The sequence below is a fragment of the Amblyomma mixtum genome, chromosome 3 (genome assembly GCF_055824585.1).
Source record: "Amblyomma mixtum isolate Tamu chromosome 3, ASM5582458v1, whole genome shotgun sequence".
NCBI classification, from domain to species: Eukaryota; Metazoa; Arthropoda; class Arachnida; order Ixodida; family Ixodidae; genus Amblyomma; species Amblyomma mixtum.
In genome coordinates, this window is record NC_143014.1 from 380,821,280 (window position 1) to 380,846,825 (window position 25,546).

The following is a 25,546-nucleotide window of genomic DNA, read 5'->3' on the forward strand; positions in this document are numbered from 1 at the left end:
ATGTCCAGCCCGCTGGCGAATTGTCGGACCGAGACGACGATGCCCTTGGCGCAGCTCGACAATGGGTGGCCTCCTGAATGACCACAGCACCTGGGTGAGTGTGTGTGCGAGTTCCTTTCGCCCCAGCTGGCCAGTGGATGACGGACGGCGGCATGTCAACGCTCAGGGCCGAGAGGCATGGCACTTCCGTGGTGACAAGGAGACGAGCCGGTCCCAGGTCTAAATGCCCTGGGAAAAGAAAGAAAATGTGGCCACGTCTCTTCAAGAAAAAGTTGCTCGTCATAACCTTTCTGCGAGCAGCTGCAGATGGCTGGAGGAGCAAATAGGAATAGAACAAAAATCTCGAGCTATTCTTCTTTTCCGTCCGCCTTCTATTCCTGCTGGCTCGTGCGGGCGGAGCGATGCTGACAGCAGAAGGCGCAGTTTTATGCGCTTACTTGTGTAATGTGTGTTTACAGCCGGAAAAGAATACTTCTTCAGGCCTTCCGATGTCATCACGTGAGGGGAAGGCGACGGTGGGAAAGGCACTCAGGTTAGAAATATCCGAGGTTCAAAGACCCGCTTTTTTATGTAGCTCGGCGCAATTTTGGTAGGCGTCGGTGTTCATAGTGCTTTCGAATAGACCACTTTCAAGACTTGCACACAGCTCTTTTTTGTTATCTAACGCGGTCCTGGCACGGTTCGCGACAAGTGCGCAGAGGTATGCGGCGTCATTCTGAATTTACCGCGCATAATGAGCTCTCTCAAGCATCACACAATATATGCGCAAAACTTCCCGCCTCAAGCAGGAATTGCATGGTGCTTTTGTCGGGACGATCGGTCGGCGTCTGGCGCGACAGAATTTTCACACTGGCGATGGAGGAAATCCAACATGTGGGCCCCTGAACGACGTCACGCAGCGCGGTGCGGACCCTTCTGCGCCCCAGCAGAGCTGCCAGGCAGTAGGAGTTTCCCTGTTCTCCAACTCTTCGCGCTGCATGCCCCGCTGCGTGCTCTGCAGGGGCCTTGTGAGGTTACGTTCCGGTTTAAATGCAGGAATGCACTCAATGGCTACATTTTCAACTCCCATTGTCTGTCACGGTAGCGTCCACCAAGGCTACAGGACCTCCATAGGTGCCCTAGTGAGGCTCAGAGGAGTTCATAAATTCTCGTGCGTTGTTGTTGTATTACATCAAATATCGTCAGGTGAACCAGCACTGACGGCGAACGGTTTTTTTAGTGCGTAGCAGTTCTAGCCACGATAACGTATTTCGATGGTGGCACTCCGAAGCCTGGGCTGGGTGGTCTAAAACCTCTCTCAGTTTTTGGAAAAGGAAAGGGGCATAGTTACTTCAATTTGTCGTCGGACACGTCAAGACGGCGGCCACACCGCGTCGCCACCGTCTCCGCGCTTAAAGCTCGCGGAGAGAGAGACAGACCTCGTCGCGCGTCTTAGCCGCTGAGAAGGCGGAGCTACCTCATAGAACACCGGTGCACTTTGCGTCGCTTATAAAAGCATAGCAATGCTAAGCAGTGCTAGCGCACCTACTTCGCGTTTAATTAACTACACAATCGGATGTAATTTTTCTAATTACTACCTACAATAAAGACATTGCGAAGGCACGAGATTTTTAGTCTGGTAGAGTTTCTAGCACATGCGCCCCGGTGCCAAGGATTGCCGCTACCACGCGGCACATAGCCGCTAAAACAAGGATCGCGGGGGTGGCGCTAGATCGACCAAATCGTCCGCGAGGTGGCCGAAAATACGGTATCTCAGAACTATGTGTCTTACTTCAGTTACCACCTGCTGTTATTCGCTGTCCTGCGCGACAGCTGAGAACAGGTACGTGATTAAAAGTAAATTTCGTCAAGAACTGTACTTTTTTTTATGGCAACAGAACAGGGGCCAGCACGCATGCATTGCTGTTAGTGAAATAATCGAGGAGTAGCATGGGTTCGACGCCTAATTTTCCCAAAGTGGTCACCTGGTTTGACTGTTTGGCAGTGCTTCGTGTGCCTGATGGTACCGACCAGCCGCTGGTATCGCATGGCCAAGGTTAGTGACATCAGTGGAAAAGAAAAATTGGCAGTGGCTTAGCTCAGCTATGCCAGGATATACGCAGTGAGAGGTACGGTATATCCCTGGTTACGTCTAGTTGTTTTGCTTATCGTCATGGTCCGACGACTGGAGTTTCTCGCATCTCCTACGCCGCACAGCGTCGGCCTCGTTCTCCTTGGCCGCCATGACAGTGTGTTTTTTCCACCGCCGCATCACCATCATTTATGGACCGCGACCTTCCTCCTCTTCTTGACGCGCATGCGCAGTACAGCACAGCGCACCAGTTGCGTGTCGCGCATGCGCACTCTCTCTCTCTCGGTCGGAGGCGAGCGGCGTCGGCGCGTGGCGCCGACAGCTGTGACGTCACTCGGCGGCTCCTGTCACGCGCCGACAGCTGTGACGTCACTCGGCGGCTCCTGTCACGCGCCGACAGCTGTGACATCAGTCGACGGGTCCTCTCGGTCGGAGGCGAGCGACGCGGCACACTAGCTGCGCGGCTGTGACATCACTCGGCTCCTCGCGCATGCGCACAAGTGGGGCCGAAGGCCTACAGCGAAACGGCGAGACTGCGGGTAATGTAGCTCTCGCTACAAAAGCTGAGAGGATTTCCGTACAATAGAGCGTGGACAGGACAAAAATAGTTTAACTGGATACGGTGATGAGGGGGCAGGTAGGAAGGATTCAGAGGTAGCTAACAGCACATTTAAATCTTGAGAAACAAAAAAAAATCACTAATTGTGGCGCCCGTAGAATGAGAGGAACAAAAACATTGAAACCCGCTGATACAATCTGCTGCGGCATTTTTGCGTCACCTCTATAAGTTTAATTTTGGTGTTTTGAAAAATATTAGTTTGAATATTCGGTTTTTAATTGCGTTTTATTAAGCTCGGGCTCCATTCCTTTCTCTATTGCTGCTCCTATCCTCCTCTCCCTTTATATCTCGTGCTTAGAGTGCTTTGACGGCAGCATCTCCGACGCAACCTGTTTTTTGAGGCCCGCCAAACAAGATATTAATGCGCCGCAGATGCTACCTTCACGCCTCGAAATGTTAGTTTTTAAAAATTCCGCTTCACCTTCCTTGGAACACCTGGCAAATAGGAATGCGCTATTTTAGGCGCATTTGTGCGCAGACAGGACCTGTTAACGCATCATTTTTTTATTATTCTATGAATGGTTTTGTTTAACCATGGTTTGCCTTTACTCCATCGTGACATCACGTCGTCATGGTAGCATTGAAATCCGAACCCATACCTCGACTCGTCACGCCACCCTGTCCACAATAATAGTTTCGCGTATTTCACCTGTATTCCACACAGACTACCACAATCCCGGCTGTTTTATGGCAAAGGTAGCCTCTTTACTCAGTAAGTGATTCGATCCCGGCAGCGGCGGTTGAATTTCTTTGGAGGAGAAATTCTACAGGCCCTTGTACTGTGCGATGTCAGTGCACGTTAAAGAACCCCAGGTGGTCGAAATTTCCGGAGCCCTCCACTACGGCGTCTCTCATAGCCTTAGTCGCTTTGGGACGTTAAACTCCATAAACCAAACCAAACCAAACCAGTAATGATTTATTTATTGACCCCTCAGGACCAGAGGCATTAAAGAGGGGAGTGGTTGCAAAAATACAAAAAAGAAACACATAGACAAGAAAATGAGTTACAAAAATTTTCTGGTATTCATACAATGTTACCTAATGCATTGCGAAAATGCTGGTTATCATTGATGGTGACGATTTCGGCGGGAAGGTGGTACCATTGACGTGAAGCACGAGGCAAGAAGGACTGAAATGCTGGTAAGGTGTTAAATGTTTAAATTCCAACCTTATGGCGATGATCGGCGCCGCTTGAAACGTAGTGGGGAGGAGAAAAGTGTGCGTTCCATAGAGTGTAATGATGGTGCAATTTATAAAAAAGACAGAGGAATTTTTCTCGACGGTATGCTAAAGGCTGTAAAGAGAGGTAAGTTTTCACGCTTATTATCCTTGCGCCACGATTAAAGTTAGATAAAACAAAACGCGCGGCAGTATTTTCGACAATCTCCAGAGAAGTAATAAGTTTTTCGTGGAGGGGATCCCATACAGCAGCTGCATATTCGAGTTTTGAACGGAGTACCGTTTTGTAAAGCAATTATTTAATAGAATACGGAGTTCTCGTACAGTTTCGGCGTATGTAGCCCAGCATGCAGTTAGCACTGTGAATAATGTACTCGTTGTGATGCGACCAGGACAGCTTTGCAGAAATGTGGACGCCCAAGTACGCAGCACAGGTTCTACAGGAACGTTATTTAAGCAGTACCTGGAAGGAGTGTTAGCGTTGTCGGGATACTCGCATAACTTTACATTTGTCAGTGTTTAGGTTCATGAGCCAATCATTGCACCGAGTAGAAATACAGTTAAGATCGCTTTTAAGAAGGTTAGCATCATCGGGTGATTTTATTTCGCTAAAAACTAGGCAGTCAGCAAACAAATGAATGTTAGATGTTCCTTTCGAAGGAAGATCATTGATGTACACGAGAAACAGAATCAGTCCAATGACTGACCCTTGTGACAAAGCCGAGTAAACATCACTGAAAGGTATTGAAGAAGCGTAGCTTGTTGGGCCAGTTGGTGCATGGTAAGTAGAAAACCAGCGAAAAGGACGCATTCACAAGGAGAAGTACACAGGACAACGCTGGAAACATAACTGAAATTCTTTACTTGATGAATCGCCAACATCAAGACAGGGCGCACATGCGCGAGAGCAACCACAAACGTTAACAAAAACAAAAAAACACGAAATAGATTAAGCGATCGAAGAAAGCGTGTGGCAACCTATGTCCCATTCATGAAACTATACTCTTTCGCCGTGAACCTAACAGGGCTGTCGCTGACGAATTCAGTTCCTAACTGCTTGATTTTGAAAGCTTCTAAGATTTCTCGTTCTATCTGCGTTTTGCCTCGGCCAATTATTCTTACATTATGGAACAAAGGGGTGCAGTCTTTGCAGTGGTTGCAATGTCGTGGCAGATTTGCTGTGTTGCCTGGCTGCAGCGAGGTGCGGTGCTGCCTCGTACGGTCATTGACGCATTGACCAGTTTGACCTATGTAGACCTTGCCACAGGACAGTGGAAGCGAGTAAACAACATCGGTTTTTCAGTTGTATTTCCAGCGTTGTCCTGTGTACTTCTCCTCCTTGTGAACGCGTCCTTTTCGCTGGTTTTTCTACTTACTCACTGAAAGGTGAACCGTAGTTAGCAGAAACAAACTGTGATCGGTTATGAAGGAAGTATTTCATTCATTTCAAAACGTTATGATCAATATTCAGTTGATTTAGTTTAAAAAGTAATAAATGGTGGCATACCTTGGCGAAAGGTTTAGAGAAGGCGCAGATTTGTGTTACTTTGTTGTTACTATGTTGTTGCTATGCATTTTCCACGGCTTCGTGTGCAGCCGTTATATTAACTTTATCACCATGATCGTTTGCGCGACGACTTCTTTCAGTCACCCCCTGTCATTTTTCCTCGCCGTGATCATCCCTGCAAAGTCAAACGCCCAGCATGCCACTCGGCCCATTACGCACAATCATTCATCCCCAAAACCATAGCTGACTGGAATAACCTACCATCAGATATTGGCACTGAAGTTAACACCGATCAATTTCATCAAATGCTGTGGACTCATATCAGAATTTGACGTCTCTGTGCGTTTTTGTGGTTAGCTGTTTTTTTTTTCCAGGACTAATTTAATACCAGTGCATCTTGTTCGATATCGTATTGTATTTTTTTCTTTTTGTGTTATCCTTGAACCCCCGGTGTTTCAATTTTCACACTTTTATCTTATCTTTATTCAAACTTTAATCCACTTCTAATATTGGTGTTTGCGTATTTTGTGGTTTTCTTGCTATGTTTGCTGAAATTGTTTATTCTTACTATTTTGTTTCTCGCATATTCTTATTAGTGTGTTTCGTGTGCCCCCCCTATGTAATACCCTCTTGCAGAGGGCCTTTAGGGTATTTGAATAAATAAATAAATACTTTAACGGCACAAGTACAGAAAGGAATTTCAAGCTTTCATGTACCACCACTCCGAGACTAACTATTTTTCATGGCGAAATTTTTCTTTGTTTGCTAGCTGAGCGGTGTCTTAGTTGTTTTCTTCTCCCCTGCAATAAGAGCTTGCCGACAGGCGGTCATGTTTGCACCGGGCACGTAAGCTTTTTGCCCGCTGGGGTGCTTCAATGCGGCCCTTTCGCTTTTATTCGTGACTGAGGCAAGAACAGACCTTTCGCCAGCCGCCCTAACAAAAAAAAATATGTGTCCATTATGTGCGCGGCCCGCTCTTGGCCAAGGCTTTTTTTTTGTTAAAATGAGTGAGTTTTCATCGTAAAATGGGCTACTTTGGATTGAATTGAACGTCAGCGTTGATTTACAAGATTTGATGACATTTTAACAAATCAATGAGCCTAGAGTAGAACAACATTAAGTTCACTATCCAGCTCTAACCATTGCGACATATGATTATAGATAATTGTATTTAGTATCTATATCACAGTGAGCACCTCAGTTCCCTGCAATTGTGTGCTCAGAAGAGTAACGAGGGTCTCGGTTCTGGCAATCGTCATGCCATGGGCAGCATCATGGGCTCTCGCATCGCGGCCACACTCTCCGGTTGATCACATTACAATTAGCATTTTCGGTATCCCAGGACATCCCACATCTACCGTCAGGAGAGTGTAAAAGAAAACACAACCACTTTCCGTCTCAAAGATAGGCTAGATTAAACATATACACCTGCGAAAGTTGAAGGCGAGATAACCTTCGCTGTAATTTAATGGCAGAGTGCCATACCTGACACGAGTTTGGATCCCAGTGGTAGCATGTGGTCTCTTCTATGACCGTCTGTGGATTGTTTTGTAATCTCAAAAAGATTACAGTCTTGATTTTGGTGTTTAATCAGTACCACCAACAGAAAAAAAGACGTACTCCATATTGCTTTTGGTGGTTTATGTGACTGATGCCTATTTTCATGCTGTGGAGGACTGTGAAGGAGTCAGTGAATAATGACCTTTAAACTAAAGGAAGACAGGTTTAGGTTTAGGGGGGCTTAACTTCCCGATGCGACTCAGGCTATGAGGAACGCCGTAGTGAAGGGCTTCGGAAATATCGACCACCTGGGGTTACTTAACGTGCATTGGCATCACACAGTACACAGGCGTCTAGAATTTTGCATCCATCGAAATTCGACCGCCGCGGCAGGGATCGAACCGGCATACTTTGGGTCAGCAGCCGAGTGCCGTAACCACTGAGCCACCACGCGGGTGTTTTAAAGGAATGAAAACTTATGCCGTGAGGCTGATTAAAAAACTATTTGTCTGCCAGTAAATGATGGTTTCTAGGCAAACTGAAACGTGGCGGTCTGCAGTGCCCCCTCCTCCTCTTCGAGATTTGCATGTGCTCGGAATGTAGAGAGGTGTATCGGCGTTAACTAATGTAAACGAAAAAAAAACGAGGCCACTCATCCCATCCCGCAGCTGAGCATTCCCTGTGAAATTACAGAACTCGCGAAAAACATGCTGGCTGCCTAGAGGGCTACATCACCACACCGCCGCTTAACGGATCGCAGTTTTTACCTCCTCAGGTGCGCTATCCGCAGTACATTAGTTACATCCCGCGGCAAAGAATAAATAACAGTAATGACGCCCTGCACCCAAAGCGTATTCCATGAAGGGCTTTTCAGGAGGAATTTGTATGAAGGTCTAGATACTCCTTTAAATAGCCTGACATCCACTACCCAACGCAATGTTTACCTTGAAGGTTAGCTCGATGCGATGGCTGAGTGGCTATGCCGTTCGCCTTCGGCGCCCAAGCACGCTGGACCGAATCTTGGCTGCAGATTTCTAGAGGTGCAATGTAAAAAGGCCCGTGTGCTGCACGATTTAAGCGCACGTTAAAGAGCCTCAGGTGGTCCAAGTTACTCTGGAACCCTCCGGCGCCCCTCAGATTCTGCGCTACTTCGGGATGTTAATCCACATAGCGTGGTATGGAATGGCCAGCTTGAATCTTGCTCGTGATTAACATTACAGCAGCTGAAACTAAAAACCCGAGATTTTTTTAATGTCATCTTTGTCGTTCAAACAACACGCAGAGGAACATGGGACCTCCCATGAAGCATAAATTGGAACGGGCCTTATTAATCTGAAGTAGTTCAAAAAATTATCGCAAGAATAATCTTCAACTGTATAAGACCCATCCCCCTATATTACCTCGTTTCTCATAACCTAACGGCGTCATGTGTCAACTTTGAGAAAGACAAGAAATTTGCCGTTTATTTTATACAACCTCCTTCTATCCAATCTGTGATTTTTTATGACGTTTTATACAGCTGGCTGCAGCACGCTCCGTTTATAGTACGCCGCACAACGATATCTGAAAACACAGGTTTTCTGCTGCCTACATAATAACGACAGACGCGCTAGCGCTACTGTCTCCTAAGGGTCGGTGTTTCACTCCAAGCAGTACGCTTTTCAACAACCTTTCCATCCAGACTGCGCAGGTCACATGCCCACCAGCGTTTTCTGAACCGGTGATGTAAATTCTCGCACAATAAGACCCAGGTTCGACTGGACTGGGAGGCGCTCAGCTGCTGGGTTACCACATGTGTCTGCACACGTGGTATGTAATGAGACTAGAATGCGAGGCAGAGATTTTGGGTTGCAGTCGCGAAGTATACTAACACGAAAGACGATTCATTATGTGGCGAAGCTTCGTACTTATACATGACACAGGTTAATTTCTTGGTAGGTAGACACAACATGAATAGGTAATTTCAGAAGAAACAAACTCCTTGGATGGACGTATTGTGCTAAAGGGCTTTCGGAATACCCAAATGCACTTTAAACAGAAAAACACCCGCATAGGAATGAATGTCTAGTCGTGTAGCGCACTGCCGAAAAGGTGGTTAGATACTCCTCAGAACAGGAGCATCTGGTCTACTGCTCTTCGTATAGAAGTAGTCTGGAAGTGCTAGGAGTAGTAAAGGTAACCGCTCTCTTGACAAGAGTTTATTTTGGAGTAAATGTTCCACTCAAAAAGGAGTTAGCATGGTAATTAATATACACATTATATATTCCTACGCAGCTGACTTTATATTATATTTCAGTAGTATGTGCCTGTTCCTTTTAAGTATTTTTATAGGAAATTTTGAAAAGTTTGAAAAGTTTGAAAAGTATTTATTCGAAGTGTGTCTCATACACTTCAGGAAGGAGGCCAAAAGGCTTGTGCCTGACGAGGGCCTTCCTCCCTGGGGTGAGCAAACTGCATTCGGCACATACACACACAAAATAAACAAATACAATAAATGTAGCGGTCGCCATTACACTTGCTGGCATGTTAAAAGAAAAAAAAAACTGTACAACAATGTCAAGGTATCTTCAAGGTTGTTAAGGAAATTTTGAGAGCAATATGCCTTAATTTAGGTTGGCATTTATGATGCCCAGAAAAGTTTATTTCCCACGATGAGGAAGCCATTTTTAAATTCAGTACTCCTATGGAAGCCTCATTTTAGAGCTTTCTTTTCCAGCATAAATGCGTCAACGAAATTGCAGTGAGAAATATCAAATAATACTTTTATTGGGTACAAAACATTCAAGTTCCCGGCAGTTTGCTTTCGATGTTTACAGAGAAAAAACGCCTTGGCCTCTGCAGAAAATAAGAGGACTGCCTTGACCTGCGCCCTCTTTGGGTATTGAGTTTGAAACACCGAAAGGAATGAAAATAAAGATGCCACACTTGCAAGCAAGAAGGGCACATTGAAGAGCTTTGCTGTCAATAGACAGGCATGCAATGCTATCCCTGGTTACAAGGCACTACTTAAAGGGGCTCTCCTTCTTAAAAAAAGATTACAAAAAGAAAATAAGCGCATGAAAACAATTACACCTCTAAGCTTGAAGTATGAGGTGCTTCAAATGTAGTTTAAGTGGAGTTCGCACAAGAAATTCAGAGGACATTTTTCAATGACACAGGTATTGTTGAAGTTAAACGTTTTTCGTGTCAAAATATCAGGTAGTAGTACATAGTAGCATAGTAGTAGCTAAGAGTAGCTAGCAAACACCTGTAGCCTATCGTACGATAATGGCTGAACGCGGTTTTTGAAGGTATCACATGTTGCATAGATAGCCGCTTTCTTAGCCGTCAATGCAATACGGCAAGCGGAAAGCAGCGTCGATCAGGAACCTTTTCCCCATTAAGCATAAAACTGCGAAAATAAAATGGCCTTACTGAGGCGCTTGCGCACCGGCAGTCAGTCTGGCTGCCTTCCTGCACTGAAAGTGGCATTGCGACGTAATTTTTTTGTCACTGATCAGAGGGTTCCTCATGCGTTCCAGGCACCAGATCAAGGACACTTATTGAAAACAGAAAAGGCTTGGGCAGGTTGGTAATTCATTGCAACAGCGTAATCAAAGGGCGGGAAACAACACAGGACAAAGAGGAGACGAGACAAGCGCTAACTTTCAACACAGCAGATTTATTGCAGATCAGGAGCATATATACACTACTGATACAGCAGAAAGAAAAAAATAAAGAAGAAACATGAAGGAACAAAACAAAATGCCACATGTCGTCATGCCAAGAACTCGAGCTCTTTCTTCGATAACGCCAGAGACGGTCTGCTGACGCATTGATCTCCTGCCCGTGCTATCTCACACGCTTCCTTGATTTCTCGGGTTAGATCGTTTCGGTGTCGATACAAAATTACTGTCTTGTCGAACAGAGGGTGGCAAGGTAGTACAGCGTCACATTTTTGGCAATGTGCCGCCAACTGGCCGTCTGTGGCGATATTGCCAACTTTATTGTTGTGCTCTAATAGGCGCACATTCAAACACCTACCCGTTTGCCCTATGTACAGCCGACCACATGAAAGGGGAATTTTGTACACCACCCCCTTCCTGCATGGCACTTAGGCATTTCTGTGCTTAATTCTGCACTCAGGTTTCCGCGTTCTGGTAGGGCAGCTATTTTTACTCGCACTCAAAAGCTTTTTTGGTGCCGTGAATACTACTTTCACTCCGCCCCGCGGCAGTGGCTCAGTGGCTATGGTGCCTGGCTGGTGACCCGAAAGACGCGGGTTCGATCCCGGCCGCGGCGGTTGAATTTCTTTGGAGGAGAAATTCTAGAGGCCCGTGTACTGTGCGATATCAGTGCACGTTAAAGAACTCCAGGTGGTCGAGATTTCCGGAGCCCTTCACTACGGCGTCTCTCATAGCCTGAGTCGCTTTGGGACGTTAAACCCCATAAACCAAACCAAAATTTCACTCCAGAACGTTGCCCTACCTTCCTTAGATCGCCTCTCTCCATACCTGGAGAGTAAGGGCTTCTTCGCAGTCACCATGTTCGGGTTTCGCCCTGTTGGGACTGGGCATCCCACCGCTGCCACCACTGTTGGGACTGGGTGTCCGAGCCAGGAAACGGTCGAGGCGACGGTGAGTCAAATGAACTTTATGTACAGTATGTACAAGGGCTTTTACATGATACAAGGGTCAAGAGCACCACGGGCAGGCACACAGAAGAAGGGCGGCCCCGGCGGCGAGCGTAGCTCCGGCGTGATGGCTCTTCTGCTGCCCGTCTGCTGCTCGGGTTCAGCGCGGCTCCGTTTTTATAGCCGCTGGTAACGGTTACGGCAGCCAGCCGTTCAAATCCTCCAATCACTGGCCACCGTTCAAATTAGACCAATGGTCGAGGGGCGACGGCCGATGACGCGTCGGAGGAGCCCGCACCGACGGAGAGGAGGGAAGGAGGAAGGGTCCGTGTCGGCGCCGGCGTGGCTGGATGAGTCACGCTGCACGTCGCGACATGTCCGAGGGAGTCTGGGCCTGCTTTGAGCGACGGCGGGCGCGCAGCGCTTGTTTCCAGAGAGGCCAGCCAGCGAAATATGAGCGCCGGCACAACAGCACCACCGCCGCCAGACAATGCGCCACGAAGACGAGCTACTTCCGCGTGGCTCGGATGCGGGGCGCGCTCGTACGCCAAGCTCCTCCAAGTTCTCGTACGGTGTTCAGCCGCAGGTAGCTCCAGGCTCCTTTCCGAGAACAGGTCCCGCTCACCAGGACAGGATCACTGCTCCGCAGCTTAGTCGCCCAGGTGACTGGATCAGCTTCGCTCGGTCCTTCGGAAGAGCTTGCTTCTCAGCATCGGTCGCTGATCGTTCTGCATCTTGCCAAGAACCGACCGACAACAGGCAAACACCCAACACAAGCAAGTGCCCTCCGTCACCCGTCAAAACGCCAGACTTACGTCATAAAAACTCCGCTGGCTATATTTCTGTCCCCTTTTTGTTCCCTCTTCTACAAGAGACACATGCGGGATACAAGAACTTGAAAGTAATTAACTCAAACAAAGTGTCGAACACATGAAACACTCGGAATGAAATGAATGCAAAATAAATTCGCTCTCTTGAGATCACTCGGCCAGAAGACACTCAGCTGAGGCCACAAATGAGGATATCAATTTTTCCCCGATCTACGAGCGAACTTAACAGCTGTTCGCGAAGAGACAAAATGTAGGTCACGAGGAGGCGAAGCCAGCCTTGCTTAGAACACACGGCTTAGTGCGTCTACGTTCGCGTTTTCCTCGCTTCTAACGGACGGTAAACGACACCCGCTACAGCGGAAACTAGTGACTCTGCCTCTTTCGCTGTGCTGCGCTTTTCTCTCTCTCTCTCCACTACCGTGGTAGCTAACGTCTCTGCCTCTTTCGCGGTAGACGCGCTTTTCTTTCTCTCTCTACTACCGTGGTAGCTAACGTCTCTGCCTCTTTCACGGTGGACGCGCTTTTCTTTCTCTCTCTACTACTGTGGTAGCTAATATCTCTGCCTCTTTGCGGTATACGCGCTTTTCTCTCTCTCTGTACTTGTCTTTCCAGTTTCTAGGGGAGGTACAGTACGAGAGCGATTCGCTTTCACTCACTTGCGACTTGTCCCTTTCTTTGCACTTCGCGCGCCAGACGCGACGTCCCATAGAGAGTGCGCAACGCTTCCGGTGGGACCTTCCTTTCTTTTTCTTTGTTTCTGGCGGCAAGTGAGACCCACGAGGCTTTAATTTCTCGCGCACCCTTTTGCATTTCCGCTCGATGCGAAGTGCGCATCTACCCGGCCTTTTGATTTCACGCCTACTAAGTGGCGTCATTTCGAATCGCGGCTTTCTATCGCGATAACTGTGCTTGGCTGAGCGCTTAGACGGTTTCTTCTTGGCAATTTTCTTGCCCCTGTCACTGCGGCCTCGTACAGTCTTTCGCTTTTTGAGCCGTCCTCGCGTTTTCCCTGTGCGCGCGTGCCGCTTTCTGTGGGAGCGCGGTTTGTCTCGTGACTGCAGCGGAAAGCGAGAGCCGTCTAGAGAGCACGCGCCTTTGCGCGTCTTGCTCTCGCCGTGCTGGCGGCAAAATTCACACTTGTCCCGCACCTTAATTTTTCGCCTCCTGGGCAGCACTCTCTTGTATCTCGGTTTCCTGCCTTGATACTCTTTCCCGCGCGAATGCTTGCACGGTTTCTTTTTGCAGTCTATTCTACTGCCCAGATCCATGTGCCTCGGCACAGTTATGCGCTTCGCTTTGCGCGATAGTAATGCCTCGCACATTTCTTTAGCTCTGGTTCTGACACTAGTTTCAGGGCTGACAACGTGACTGACTTTACTGAAGTCATTTTGCCGGCGACGCTGGCGCTTCCGATGGTGGAAACCCGTTTTCGCGCGTTTGCCCTTTCTCTCTTTTTGGCGGCGCCTGTCTTTCTTATGCCTGCCTTTCATCTTTCGGCGGCACCACTCTTTCTTTTGCCTGCCTTCCATCGTCTTTCGGTGACAGCTCTCTCTCTTGAGCTTGCCTTTCCTCTCCTTTCGACGGCAGCACTGTTTCTCTTGTTTCGCTATCACCTTGTGGCGATAGCTCACATTCCTGAACTGGCGGTTCCTTTTCTTCCGGTTGCAGCTTTCTATCGTGAGCTTTCCTTTCATTTTCGCCTGTGGAAGCGCATGCTGCTTCCGTCGCCTAGGTTTCTGCTCTCTGACAACATCACTTTGATTGTCAGCCAATTCAGCTGCGCTACCTAGATCACGTCTAGCTATGGCGCCTTTACTAAGTTCCTCAAAGCTGCGCTCTTCCTGCTCAGCGTTTTTGAGTGCGCATTCGTCCTCATCTTTTCCGGACTGGTTGACGTCTACCACTCCCATGTCGTCTGGAAGGTTCTGTTCTCCACTGTCGTCCAGCACCTTAGTTTCTTCAGGCGCAGACGAACCAGTGTTTTCAACTGACATGAGTGCTGGTATACAGCTCTCGTCATGCTCCTGACGCGTTTCAGCCAATTTCGGATGAGGGTCGGCTCTGCACTCAGTCGCGGTGTTCCCGCTACTGCAGCTGCTTTCAGGAATGTCGTAAAGCTCAGAGCAGTGCGGAAGCACGGGACTCGTTTCGCATTCCTCGCCAGAGACACTAACGCACAACTCAGCGTCCGCAAACTCTCCATGCGCCTGCTTCCGTTGATCGTAAGTGTCGGGTTTCTGCAGTTCTGCCGAACGCGCTGCACAACACGGTGTGCCGTCCTCGTTTACTTCGATTACTTCGCTTGCGTCGGCGCAGGCGTTTTCATTACTGTCCAGACGGACGTCCTCTCTGCCCTGCTCTGCAACTTCTCCTGCTTTTGACTCGCTAGGAGATCCGCTCTCCGGTAACTCCGCCACAATTTCAATGGGCGAGGCCTCTATAAGTGCATCGTCCGATGCTGTGACTACGTTATCTGATGGTAGAGAGGTTCCCTCCGTTCGCGAATGTGAGGCACCTTCCACTGTTACAGCAGCAGTTACATCTGCCAAGTACGGACTACGTTCCTCTGTGCCGCACTGGCAGTGCTGCTCCACAGCGACGCACTCTACCTTTGTGTCCTGATCTTCCGAACCTTCCGCATTTTCGAGCCATTCTAAAATGTCGGCTTTAAACTGGTAGGGAAAATCGTTAAACGATGGGGTGCTATTCTCTCGCAGGTACCTTTGGCGAAGGTCTAGCGGTGACACGTTATATCTCGTCAGTAAGAAGCTTTTAAGCTCATCGTAGTCCGCCAAACCGCCGTCCAACAGGCGCTTGACAACGTCATACGCTTCGCTGGAAAGCAGGGCCACCAACTTCTGTGCCCAACCATTCCGCTCAACGCGCTTTCTCTCGCAGGCGCGCTCGAACTCCGCCAAATATTTCGCCATATCTTCGGCGATCACGAAGGGCTGCGGCCTGTCTCTCAGCTGCTGACCGTTGGTCTCATGCAGAGCGGACAATGTTTTATATCTCTCGAAATCGATCTCGTGCGCTTCAAGCTCCAGCTCCATCAGTTTCTTAGCGCGAGCACGCCGTTTTTCTGTCTCTTCGCGCTCACGGCGTCTTTTGGCCTCCTCGCTCTCACGGCGTTCTTTGATCTCATCCCAGGCCTCATTGGCTTCCTCAGCCGTTACTTCCTCTTTTCGCATGATCTCAAGAATAGCCTGCTTTCGTTTTGCGGGGCCCAAATCAATGCCCAACTCTTCACAAATTTCGATGAGTTCCTTCACTTTGAAGTTCTCCATCGCTCACAATAGCCTCTTGTAGCTTGCCCTTTTAGAATTCCCTTGCGGTTCACTACTACAGCGCTACTAGCATGACACGCGCAAGTAATTCTTTTCAAAACGCCTCGTTTACTCCCTCTGCACCAGCTTTCGTTTCAAAGCGCTCCGACTTGGCTCGAAACAGCAAAGCTCTCCTACAGTGCTACACACACAGCCCTACTCTAGACTACAATCACGTGTGCTAGAGCAGTCTGGCGAATTGAGGGGAAAACATCAGGCACTCACCGCGCCGAGGTAGCTGACGCCGGTCGATCCCGCAGCTGCCATCCACTGTTGGGACTGAGGCATCCCACCGCTGCCACCACTGTTGGGACTGGGGCGTCCCACCGCTGCCACCACTGTTGGGACTGGGTGTCCGAGCCGGGAAACGGTCGAGGCGACGGTGAGTCAAATGAACTTTATGTACAGTATGTACAAGGGCTTTTACATGATACAAGGGTCAAGAGCACCACGGGCAGGCACACAGAAGAAGGGCGACCCCGGCGGCGAGCGTAGCTCCGGCGTGATGGCTCTTCTGCTGCCCGTCTGCTGCTCGGGTTCAGCGCGGCTCCGTTTTTATAGCCGCTGGTAACGGTTACGGCAGCCAGCCGTTCAAATCCTCCAATCACTGGCCACCGTTCAAATTAGACCAATGGTCGAGGGGCGACGGCCGATGACGCGTCGGAGGAGCCCGCACCGACGGAGAGGAGGGAAGGAGGAAGGGTCCGTGTCGGCGCCGGCGTGGCTGGATGAGTCACGCTGCACGTCGCGACATGTCCGAGGGAGTCTGGGCCTGCTTTGAGCGACGGCGGGCGCGCAGCGCTTGTTTCCAGAGAGGCCAGCCAGCGAAATATGAGCGCCGGCACAACAGCCCCCACATGTCTGCACAGGATGTCCTTCTCCAGCTGCACAGGGATGTAATACGACCCACAACTATGCAACACAATGACAAAGCCATCCTCGCCCTTGATCTGAAAGGGGCTTTCGACAATGTTAAACACGGAAGCATCCTGGCAAACTTGAGTTCTACCGATTGTGGGGCTAGGGCCTACGCGTATGTTCGAGATTTCTTAACTAATCGCCAGGTATTTCTTCGGATTGAGGGCGAGGAATACGGCCCCTACATGATGGGAACACGGGGTACCCCTCAGGGAGCGGTGTTATCACCGCTCCTGTTCAACATAGCTATGATGCGCCTCCCAAGCCCACTGGCTCGGGTGGAAGGCATTCAACACGCTTTATATGCAGATGACATTACAATTTGGACCACTGAGGGGAGCCTTGGGGACATGGAGGCCCGCCTTCAGCAGGCCGCTTCCATAGTCGATGCGTATGCTATTGACTGTGGGCTCCAATGTGCTCCAGCGAAATCAGAGCTTCTGCATGTCAGAGCGAACCCAAAGGATAGGACAGCAATTCACATCTCTTTGTCAGGAGGTCCTATTAGAGAGGTGGAGGAGCTCCGTATTCTGGGCCTTTTCATTCACCACAGACTCAGACCGGACTCCACCATTGTGAAACTCAAGAGAGTAGGCGAACAGGTAGGGCGCATGATCCGCCGCGTTTCCAACAAGCGGGGCGGTCTGCGGGGCAAGGACGCGCTTCGGCTCGTCTATGCCTTCGTGACTAGCCGGATCCTCTACGCCGTGCCATATCTCCGCACTACTAAGCAAGACGAGGCGCGAATAGACGCCATCATCCGCAAGGCAACTAAGCGAGCCCTGGATCTCCCGGTGGCTACCTCTAATGCCAAACTCAAGGCATTGGGGGTGCTAAACTCCTACCAGGAGCTGCGGGAGGCCCACCTCGTGAACCAATACACGCGGCTCATGCAGACGGCCCCTGGGCGCCTCCTGCTAAACCGCTTACACATCCAACACGATTGCACTCGAGAGGAGGCGGAGCGTATCCCAGTACTGTGGCGCCATATGCTCTGGGTCTCCCCGCTCCCCCGTAACATGGACACCGACATGCACGAAAACAGACGACAATCGCGGGCTCGGGCTCTTGAGAGACAACACGGCTCCCGACCCGGTGTATATTATGTAGACGTAGCAGGGCCGTCGCCCACGGGATTTTACACGGCCGCTGTCGTTCACCAGGAAATGCACGTTGATGGACTCTCTTTTCGAGCCCCGAATTCAATGCGAGCCGAGGAAGTAGCGATAGCGCTTGCTGCCGCCCACGCCAATTCGAGAATCATCATTACGGACTCCCGAAAAGCATGTGATCATTACTTGGCGGGGGAGATCTCCCCCTTAGCTGCTTGCATTCTAACACGGACTGCCACTGATCCAACACCCAAAAGAATCATTTGGGCTCCTGGCCATCAGGGCTTACGAGGTAATGAGGCCGCTGACGCGGCTGCCCGAGCGCTTATTCACCGGGCTCCTCATCCCAGCTCTTCTGGCTCGGAGACTAACCAGCCGCTGCTGCGATTCAAGGAAATAATAACGCATTATACCGACAACCACCGCCTTTTCCCGGCCCCTGCAAAGGGGCTGAGTAAGACGGAGGAGCGAACTTTAAGGCGCCTGCAGACAGGTACTCTACTCTGTCCTGCAATCTTAAAGCATTACGATCCTAACACGGATGGGCATGCCCGCACTGTGGGGAGACCTGTGATATCTTCCACATGGTGTGGGCATGTACTCAAAATCCCCACCTCCCCCCTTCCCCTACCCCTTCCAGAGAGGCATGGGAGACTGCCCTCCTCAACTGCTCCTCGCTTGAGTCCCAAAGGGCTCTAGTGAAACGGGCGAGAGACGGGGCCTCGTCATGCGGTGTCCCGGACTAGGGACGCCGACCATGTAGCGGGGCCACTCTGTGGCTCCCAAACTCTATTTCAGAAATTAAAAGTTTTCACCACCACCTACCTTCCTTAGATTGTGCGAGACCTGATGCAGGTAGGGAATCACGGCTACCTTTTCTTTCTTTCGTTTTTCTTCCATTTTCCTTCTCTCCTCTGCTCTCTGTTCGTTGTTCATGTGTGACACAACTTTTCTTCTGCGATGCAGGCCTTCAGCGACTGACACAATGACATGTTTGGGAAAACTCGCCACCTCCAAACGTTCTACCTGCTTTTGTACACTTTCTTCCACAGCATGTTCGCATGACTTGCAGAGAGCGCTCGACAGGAAGGAAAGAACAATGCCCCTTTTTACTAACTTTGAATGAGCAGAGCTGTAAGGCAAAGGAGGGTTGTTGGCTCTAGGCTCATACATTCAGCAATCATGATCGTGGTTGAAACGCAGCCGCAGGTCTAAAAACCTAATGCTGTCCTGTGCCGGCAACTCATGCGTAAACGTTAGGGGCCTAAAGCATGCATTAAAAGAGTCTACAGTTAAAAGAGCCAATAAAAACATGTTCACCTAAAACAATTAAAAAATCATCAACATACCTAAAAATTTTTAAAATCCTAAGTTGATCTAGCCGCTCAAAAAGAGCCTTGTCGCAGTAAGCTAAAAAAATCGTTCAAAATAGGTGCAATACACGAACCAATGCAAACACCCTGCTTTTGAAGGTAAATGTTGTTGTCAAAGGACGGCCACAGACGGCCGGTTGGCGGCACATTGCAAAAAATGTGACGCTGTACTACCTTGCCACCCTCTGTTCGACAAGACAGTCATTATGTATCGACACCGAAACGATCTAACCCGAGAAATCAAGGAAGCGTGTGAGATAGCACGGGCAGGAGACCAATGCGTCAGCAGACCGTCTCTGGCGTTATCGAAGAAGGAGCTCGAGTTCTTGGCATGACGACATGTGGCATTTTGTTTTGTTCCTTCATGTTTCTTCTTTATTTTTCTGGTGCATCAGTAGTGTATACAGGGTCTGTTCTGAAAGTAGTAGGACTGATTTTTTCTTGGCCGAACGGGTGGACGAAAGGTTCTCTACGCGCGCAGGATCGGTGAAAGGGGATATTGGGAACGCTGGGGAAATTCGGTAGTCTGCTCTCGGCCGTTGAAAAGAGCAGGTCGCTTGTATTGTGGACCCCTGTCCAAACGCCTCGTCACGCAGAATCATGGAGTGTTTACTGGATCAACGATACGCGATGAAATTTTGTGTAAAGCTTTGTAAAACGGGCAGAGACTCATGACATGATTAAGGAGGCCTACGGGGATGCTGCCATGGGTAGTTCAGGTGTTTTTGAGTGGCTCAAGGTGTTCTAAGAAGGTAGGGAAAGAGTGGAAGACGACTACCGCTCCGGACGCTCATCGACCAGCAAGACCAACGAAAATGTGTCGTGATCAAAAATTTACTTAAAACTGATCGCAGGATGAGTATCAGAATGATTGCTAAGGACTTTAGCTTTCCTAAAATCCAAGTTTTTGAGATCGTGACAGAAAACTTAGCCATCGAGAAAGTGTGCGCGAAGTTGGTGCCGCGAGTGTTGTCAGAGGAGCAAAAGGCCAGCCGGAAAGCGATCTGCCAGGATCTTCTTGATCATGTGAATGAGGAGCCCGATTTTTTTGGATAACCTGGTGACCTGTTACGCGACATGGGTGTTTGAATACGACACAAAGAGCAAGCGGCAGAGGTCAGAATGGCCCACTCCTTTTTACCTACGCCCCAAGAAAGCGCGATAGAGCAAATCGAAGGAAAAGTCCGTGCTCATTTGCTTTTTTGATCGAAATAGAGTCATCCACAAAAAGTTCGTACCACCCAGACAAACAGTTAATGCAGTTTTTTACGTGTAAGTCCTCAGAAGACTGCGAAAACGCATTGTTCGTGTCCGCCCAGCCATCGCCAACAAATGGCGGCTACACCAAGACAACGCGCCGAGCCACACAGGGTTCCTCGTAATTGAGTATCTTGCCTAGCACAAGGTGGCAACGCTACCTCGCCTCCCCTAGAGCCCCGACTTGACCCCGCCAGACTTTTTTCTATTCCCGAGAATGAAGTCGACGCTCAAGGAGAAGCATCACGGATCGGTAGAGGCGGTTCAACAGGCCGTGACGAGGGAGCTAAACAGCATTCCGGTCCAGGCGTTCCTGGAGGCGTACGAAAACTGTAAAACTCATTGGCAGCAGCGTGCAGATGCGGAAGGGTGCTCTTTTGAAAAATACTAATCATTTGTACTATTATCTTGAATAAAATTTTGAAAAAAAAAATCAGTCCTACTACTTTCAGAACAGACCATGTATATGCTCTTGATCTGCAATAAATCCGCTGTGTTGAAAGTGAGCGCTTGTCCCGTCTGCTCTTTGTCCTGTGTTGTTTCCCGCAGTTTGATTACGCTGTTGCACTTACTGAAATCGGAGCACACAAACGAAAGGCAGCACTTAGCACACACGCAGTGGGCATGAAATTTCCCTGCGGGGGAAACCCGTCGCCGCACATTTTGACGGTCTCGTCATTCCGAGTAAAGGTCAAAGGCAGGGCAAGGGCAATTAACATAGCAGTTGGAGCGAACATTTATTGTATTTCTTTGGCATAGCAAGCTACTACCGGAGCCCACCTCCCCCCTACCAGCCCCTGTCTTCCGCTCTCCGCTCTGCTTGGTCGTCACATTCTTGGCCAGTGTTTAAAAGAAAACATCTGACACAGTTCTGTCTGGTTGGGGAAGGAATTTAAGTTAGAATGCCAAGCACAAATTGAAAAAACGAAAAAAAAACACGGCATTTCGGAACCTACTCGGTTCCTTCATCCGGTGTAACTAGGGGCGAGTGGCTGCTTGCCAGCCTTCGGTTAGTCTTCGCCGGGCCACTGGACGTTGACCATGGATCTAAAAACGGAAGGGGGGGGGGGGGGAGTCCTAAGAAGCGGTTGTGTCTGCTGAATATGCTATGAATCAGCTCAGAGATTTATGCGCGGGCGCGGTTTGGTGTCCAGCGCAATAGTTCTGTCGAAGTCTGTCTTGTGGTCACTTTCCTCGCAGTGTTGCGCCACCGCGCTCGTTTCCCTATTCATTTGTTTGACATGCGCTTTCTCCTCCTTCATTCTTTATAGGAAGTTCTTGGTTTCGCCGATGTACAACGCTGAGCGCTTCTAGATGGGGATCTTGTGAAGGTTTTATTTTTGCTTTCGCTGCCTTCTCAGGATCGACATTTTGAACAGGAACGTTTCTATCCCCGACAGTTTCACATCAATTGAAGGTGTTTGAAAAGTGGAAGCGAAGAGGAAACTGCTTCTTTTCACATTTTATTGCGAAGCAATACTACTATCGCTACCACCTCAGCCCGTGCCGTGCCGCGGCCGCATAGCCACGCTTGACCTCTCGCGTGACCTCGCTGCGTGACGTCATACCATCTGTGTAAAAACGGGGCCCCATCTCACGCCGTCGCCTTGCGCGGCGCATAGCCACGGCCTGACTCCCGCTCCTCTCACCAGGGGCGCTGCGCGCTATGTGACGTCATACCATCTGTGTAAAAACGGGGCCCCATCTCACACCGTCGCCTTGCGCGGCGCATAGCCACGGCCGTGGCCTGACTCCCGCTCCTTTCACCAGGGGCGCTGCGCGCTATGTGACGTCATACCATCTGCTCAAAAACGGGGCCCCATCTCACGCCGTTGCCTTGCGCGGCGCATAACCACGGCCGCGGCCTGACTGCGCTCTTCTCGTCAAGCCCATGAGATGCCGCCTCCAGCCTATACGCTTCGGCAGGTTGCAAAGAGAAAGCATCAGCGAGCTACGGAGACAGAAGAAGAACGAGAGGAACGGCAGCAGAACCACGTATTGCTTCGCAATTACCAGGCTTAACCAAGCTAAGCCACAGCCATTTTTTTCAAATGCGAAGAGTGTACAAGATACCCCACTTTAGAACTAGATGCGTTAATAACCACAAAATCAACGCTCAGTAATTCCACCACCTCATGTACGCTGCCGAAAATCGCTGCTAAGTTTCGACGCCATCAATACTGAAAATATAAAAATATAGGCAACATCCTTGGGCTCTAAGGCATCGCCATGTCCTATGCTATGGCTGCAAAGAATAAAATCACTTGCTTTGTTTGCATCATAGCGCCATCTTAAAACACAGGAAAGGAAGCAACTAATTAGGGCAGGCGAGGTTTTGCTCTCATTGCAGTTCGCAATAACTTGAAAAATTTCACGGACCCCAACGGTCGTGCACTTTCGCCCAGCTCATTGCCTGTACATATTTTTCATATTCATGGGCTGTAAATACATGTTGAAAATTTGATCCCTAGGAAACTGACAATACTTCCAGTTTTCGAGATTAACGTAAAGCGCCATGGCTGTAGTGCCACGCACTTTTTTCAGCCGCATGCAAGAATAAATTTCTCACACACTTAGTGACCTCTGGGTGAGTTGGCGGCTCGGGCGAGGATGAAGTCTTCCGTATCGGCGCGCCCGGGATTCGCTGAAAGTCGTCGCACACTGAAGAGAGAGTGGTGTTTAGAGCATGCGCATCAGTGCCATCAAATGAGCGTTCAATACTCTTACCCTTTTACATGACGATGATAATCCGGTCTTTTGTATCCATGCAGGTTCACGCAACGACACAGCGAACGAAAGAGGGGTCGTCCGTGTCGAGAAAACTGATGCATCATGCACACACCGCCATGTCGAAGCTGCGGTACGGCAGCCGCCAACAGTTGTATGGTGCGTAGACAACGAATGGTCAGTCGCTGCTTCCGCACGTATTGCCGGCTTGAGCGAAGCCTGTTTCACATGAAAGGGAAAAACGCTGGCAAATCCTAACGCCGCGGCGGAAGGAACTGTTTTGAGTCGTCGCGGCGGCTCGAGTGGCTCGAGCGGCGAGGTTCCAACAAGTAAAAAAATTTTTGCTGTGGTGCCGCTCAACCGCTCAATTCGATCAGCCACATGCATGTTAACCAGCATTGAAACGTTCAGTGGAGTATGTTGCTGCCAAGTCGATGATGTCTGGTCTCTTATGCCCTGGCGGGTGGTAAGCTGGCGGGCTGCGGGGGGGGGGGGGGGGGGAGGCCGACACGTCACACACCGCCATGTTGTTTTTTTTGAAGTAGCCCTCTCGTGGTGTGGCGGCATAGGCTAAGCAACGCGAAGTGTTCCGCGAACACGCCGGCGGCTTCACAGACAGAGTCCGTGCAGCAAATTCCTGCCAAGGCGTCGGCGATCCGATGTCTTCTATCATGACAAACGAGAGATGCAGCTCTTGAGACAGAAGCGAGCAAGCAGCGACGATGGCGCCGGCGTCGTCGCCTGCAAGCGCGGCCGACCGGCAGCTGCCACTAGACGGCGCGCAAGGAAGCTAAGGAGTTTTCAAAGGGGCAAAAGACGTACCCAAGCCGACGCACTCCTTTCTGGAAAATTAGTAAAATCAAGTGAATGTTTTTTATTACCCTACATTTTCCGACGGCAGTAAAGAGAGGGATTTCCTCGTTTTCATCAATTACTGTGGGACGCCCTATTTTATGATAAGGAAATTCAATGCAGACAGTAGCCATTTGTTCTCCTATTCGGGTTAACTTAGTTTCACAGTGTGCCATGCCGCGTGCTGCCTAGCCATTACGCAGGCGCTCTTGCTCTAAGGCTCTAAGTATATGTACTTCTAAAGTACATATACCAAAATTCGAACGAAACATTGAAGATAAGCATGGTCTCTCCTCTATTCATTAAATTCTCTCTCTTTCTCTCTTGCTCTAAGGTGCCGTCACTTACGATCACTAATCGTAACATGTTCGTGATAATTTCCACAACGAAGCTTCAGTAAAGAGCAACCGCATTAGCGTGAGGATTGGAGCTTCGAAAATTGTCAACCACTGCAAAATGTTAGCTTATATCCTTGAGGCGTCCAATATCTAGAGGCGCCTGTGCCGTCTTCCATTTAACAATTTCGTTCAGTGCTACTGATGTCTTCTTTAATTAGAGACCCAAGATTTTATTATCCCTCCAAGCATCGATTCCTCGCCAATCGCGTTTGTAGGACATATGCGGGGCAGAAACGAGGACGAGAAGCTGTTGTGTTGCTCTGCACCGCTCGATGCTGGCATCTAGGCTGCCACCCTGTGCTCGTTTCAGAAACTGCAGATTATCACTGCGTGTTTTCTACATATCCCTCCCCGTAGCAAGATTTCTGTCCAATACATTATTATTACGCGTATTTTACTGCGCTAGCACTAAGGCCCCCCCCCGCTCACAGATTTCGCCGATCGCCGTCTCAAGCTTGCTTGATCTGAAATAACGCACTTTATGGCCGCAAGTGCGTTTCGAACCTGCGGCAGCGCGAACACATCGGCTTCACCGGCAGCTGGAATAGACCGCAGAACCATAGCTGCAGACGAACATCCCCTGTGCTTAGCTGCCAGTCTCTCGCGCTCTGCTTTGGATGTCGTCGACTTCATCAAATTCCATCCGTGAGGAATGAATATAGAATACACCGCCAACGCATTGCCCTCTACAGGTGCGTTAAGTGGCCCCATAAATTTTGAGTGCGCTAGCTCCCCCTACACAGATTTCGGCCATGTTTCTCTGAAGCTTGCTTGACCTTGAAAACAGAGCCTCGGACTGAAACCCAAGTGAAAAACGAAAAGCTAGCTCACACGACTCGCAGTCGGCCTAAGCGCCCAATCGTCATTTTTCTCTGGAGACTCACTGCGTATGGGTAAAGGGCTCTGTAGAAGAGAAATAATACTGTGGAAACATACCTGTAATAGAGATTTGAAAGCGCAATACATCTGACTGATTGAAGGTTTCAATTAAATTTAACTTTCGCTTCACCATCGGCACATTTAGTCGGCAGCTGTGAAAGTAATGTTCATTCACGTTCACTTGGTATTTCCATAGGGCTCATGGTGCAATGCTGAAAATAAGGCGCCTGGAGCAGAACTGGAGGATGGTGACCACGTGTTTACAAAATGTAATTAGAGACAGTCAAAAAGGTCGAAAGACGAAGTCTGTCATGATCTTCATTGATTGATAAAGTAAAATCTGGTACTGAAAATTTCTCAAAGCTAACAATTAAAACTCGCGGCCG

At 49.3% G+C, this 25,546-nt stretch overlaps 1 long non-coding RNA gene across 1 annotated transcript; it reads right to left on the reverse strand.

The window, feature by feature from the left end:
* Positions 1-27: 27 nt before the first annotated feature.
* LOC149356996 (uncharacterized) lies at positions 28-23,214 on the reverse strand. Its single transcript, XR_016289856.1, has 3 exons — positions 23,032-23,214; positions 22,878-22,965; positions 28-228 (listed from the first exon to the last, which is right to left on the reverse strand). It is a non-coding gene; the product is annotated as an uncharacterized LOC149356996 (long non-coding RNA).
* Between the last annotated feature and the right edge of the window lie 2,332 nt (positions 23,215-25,546).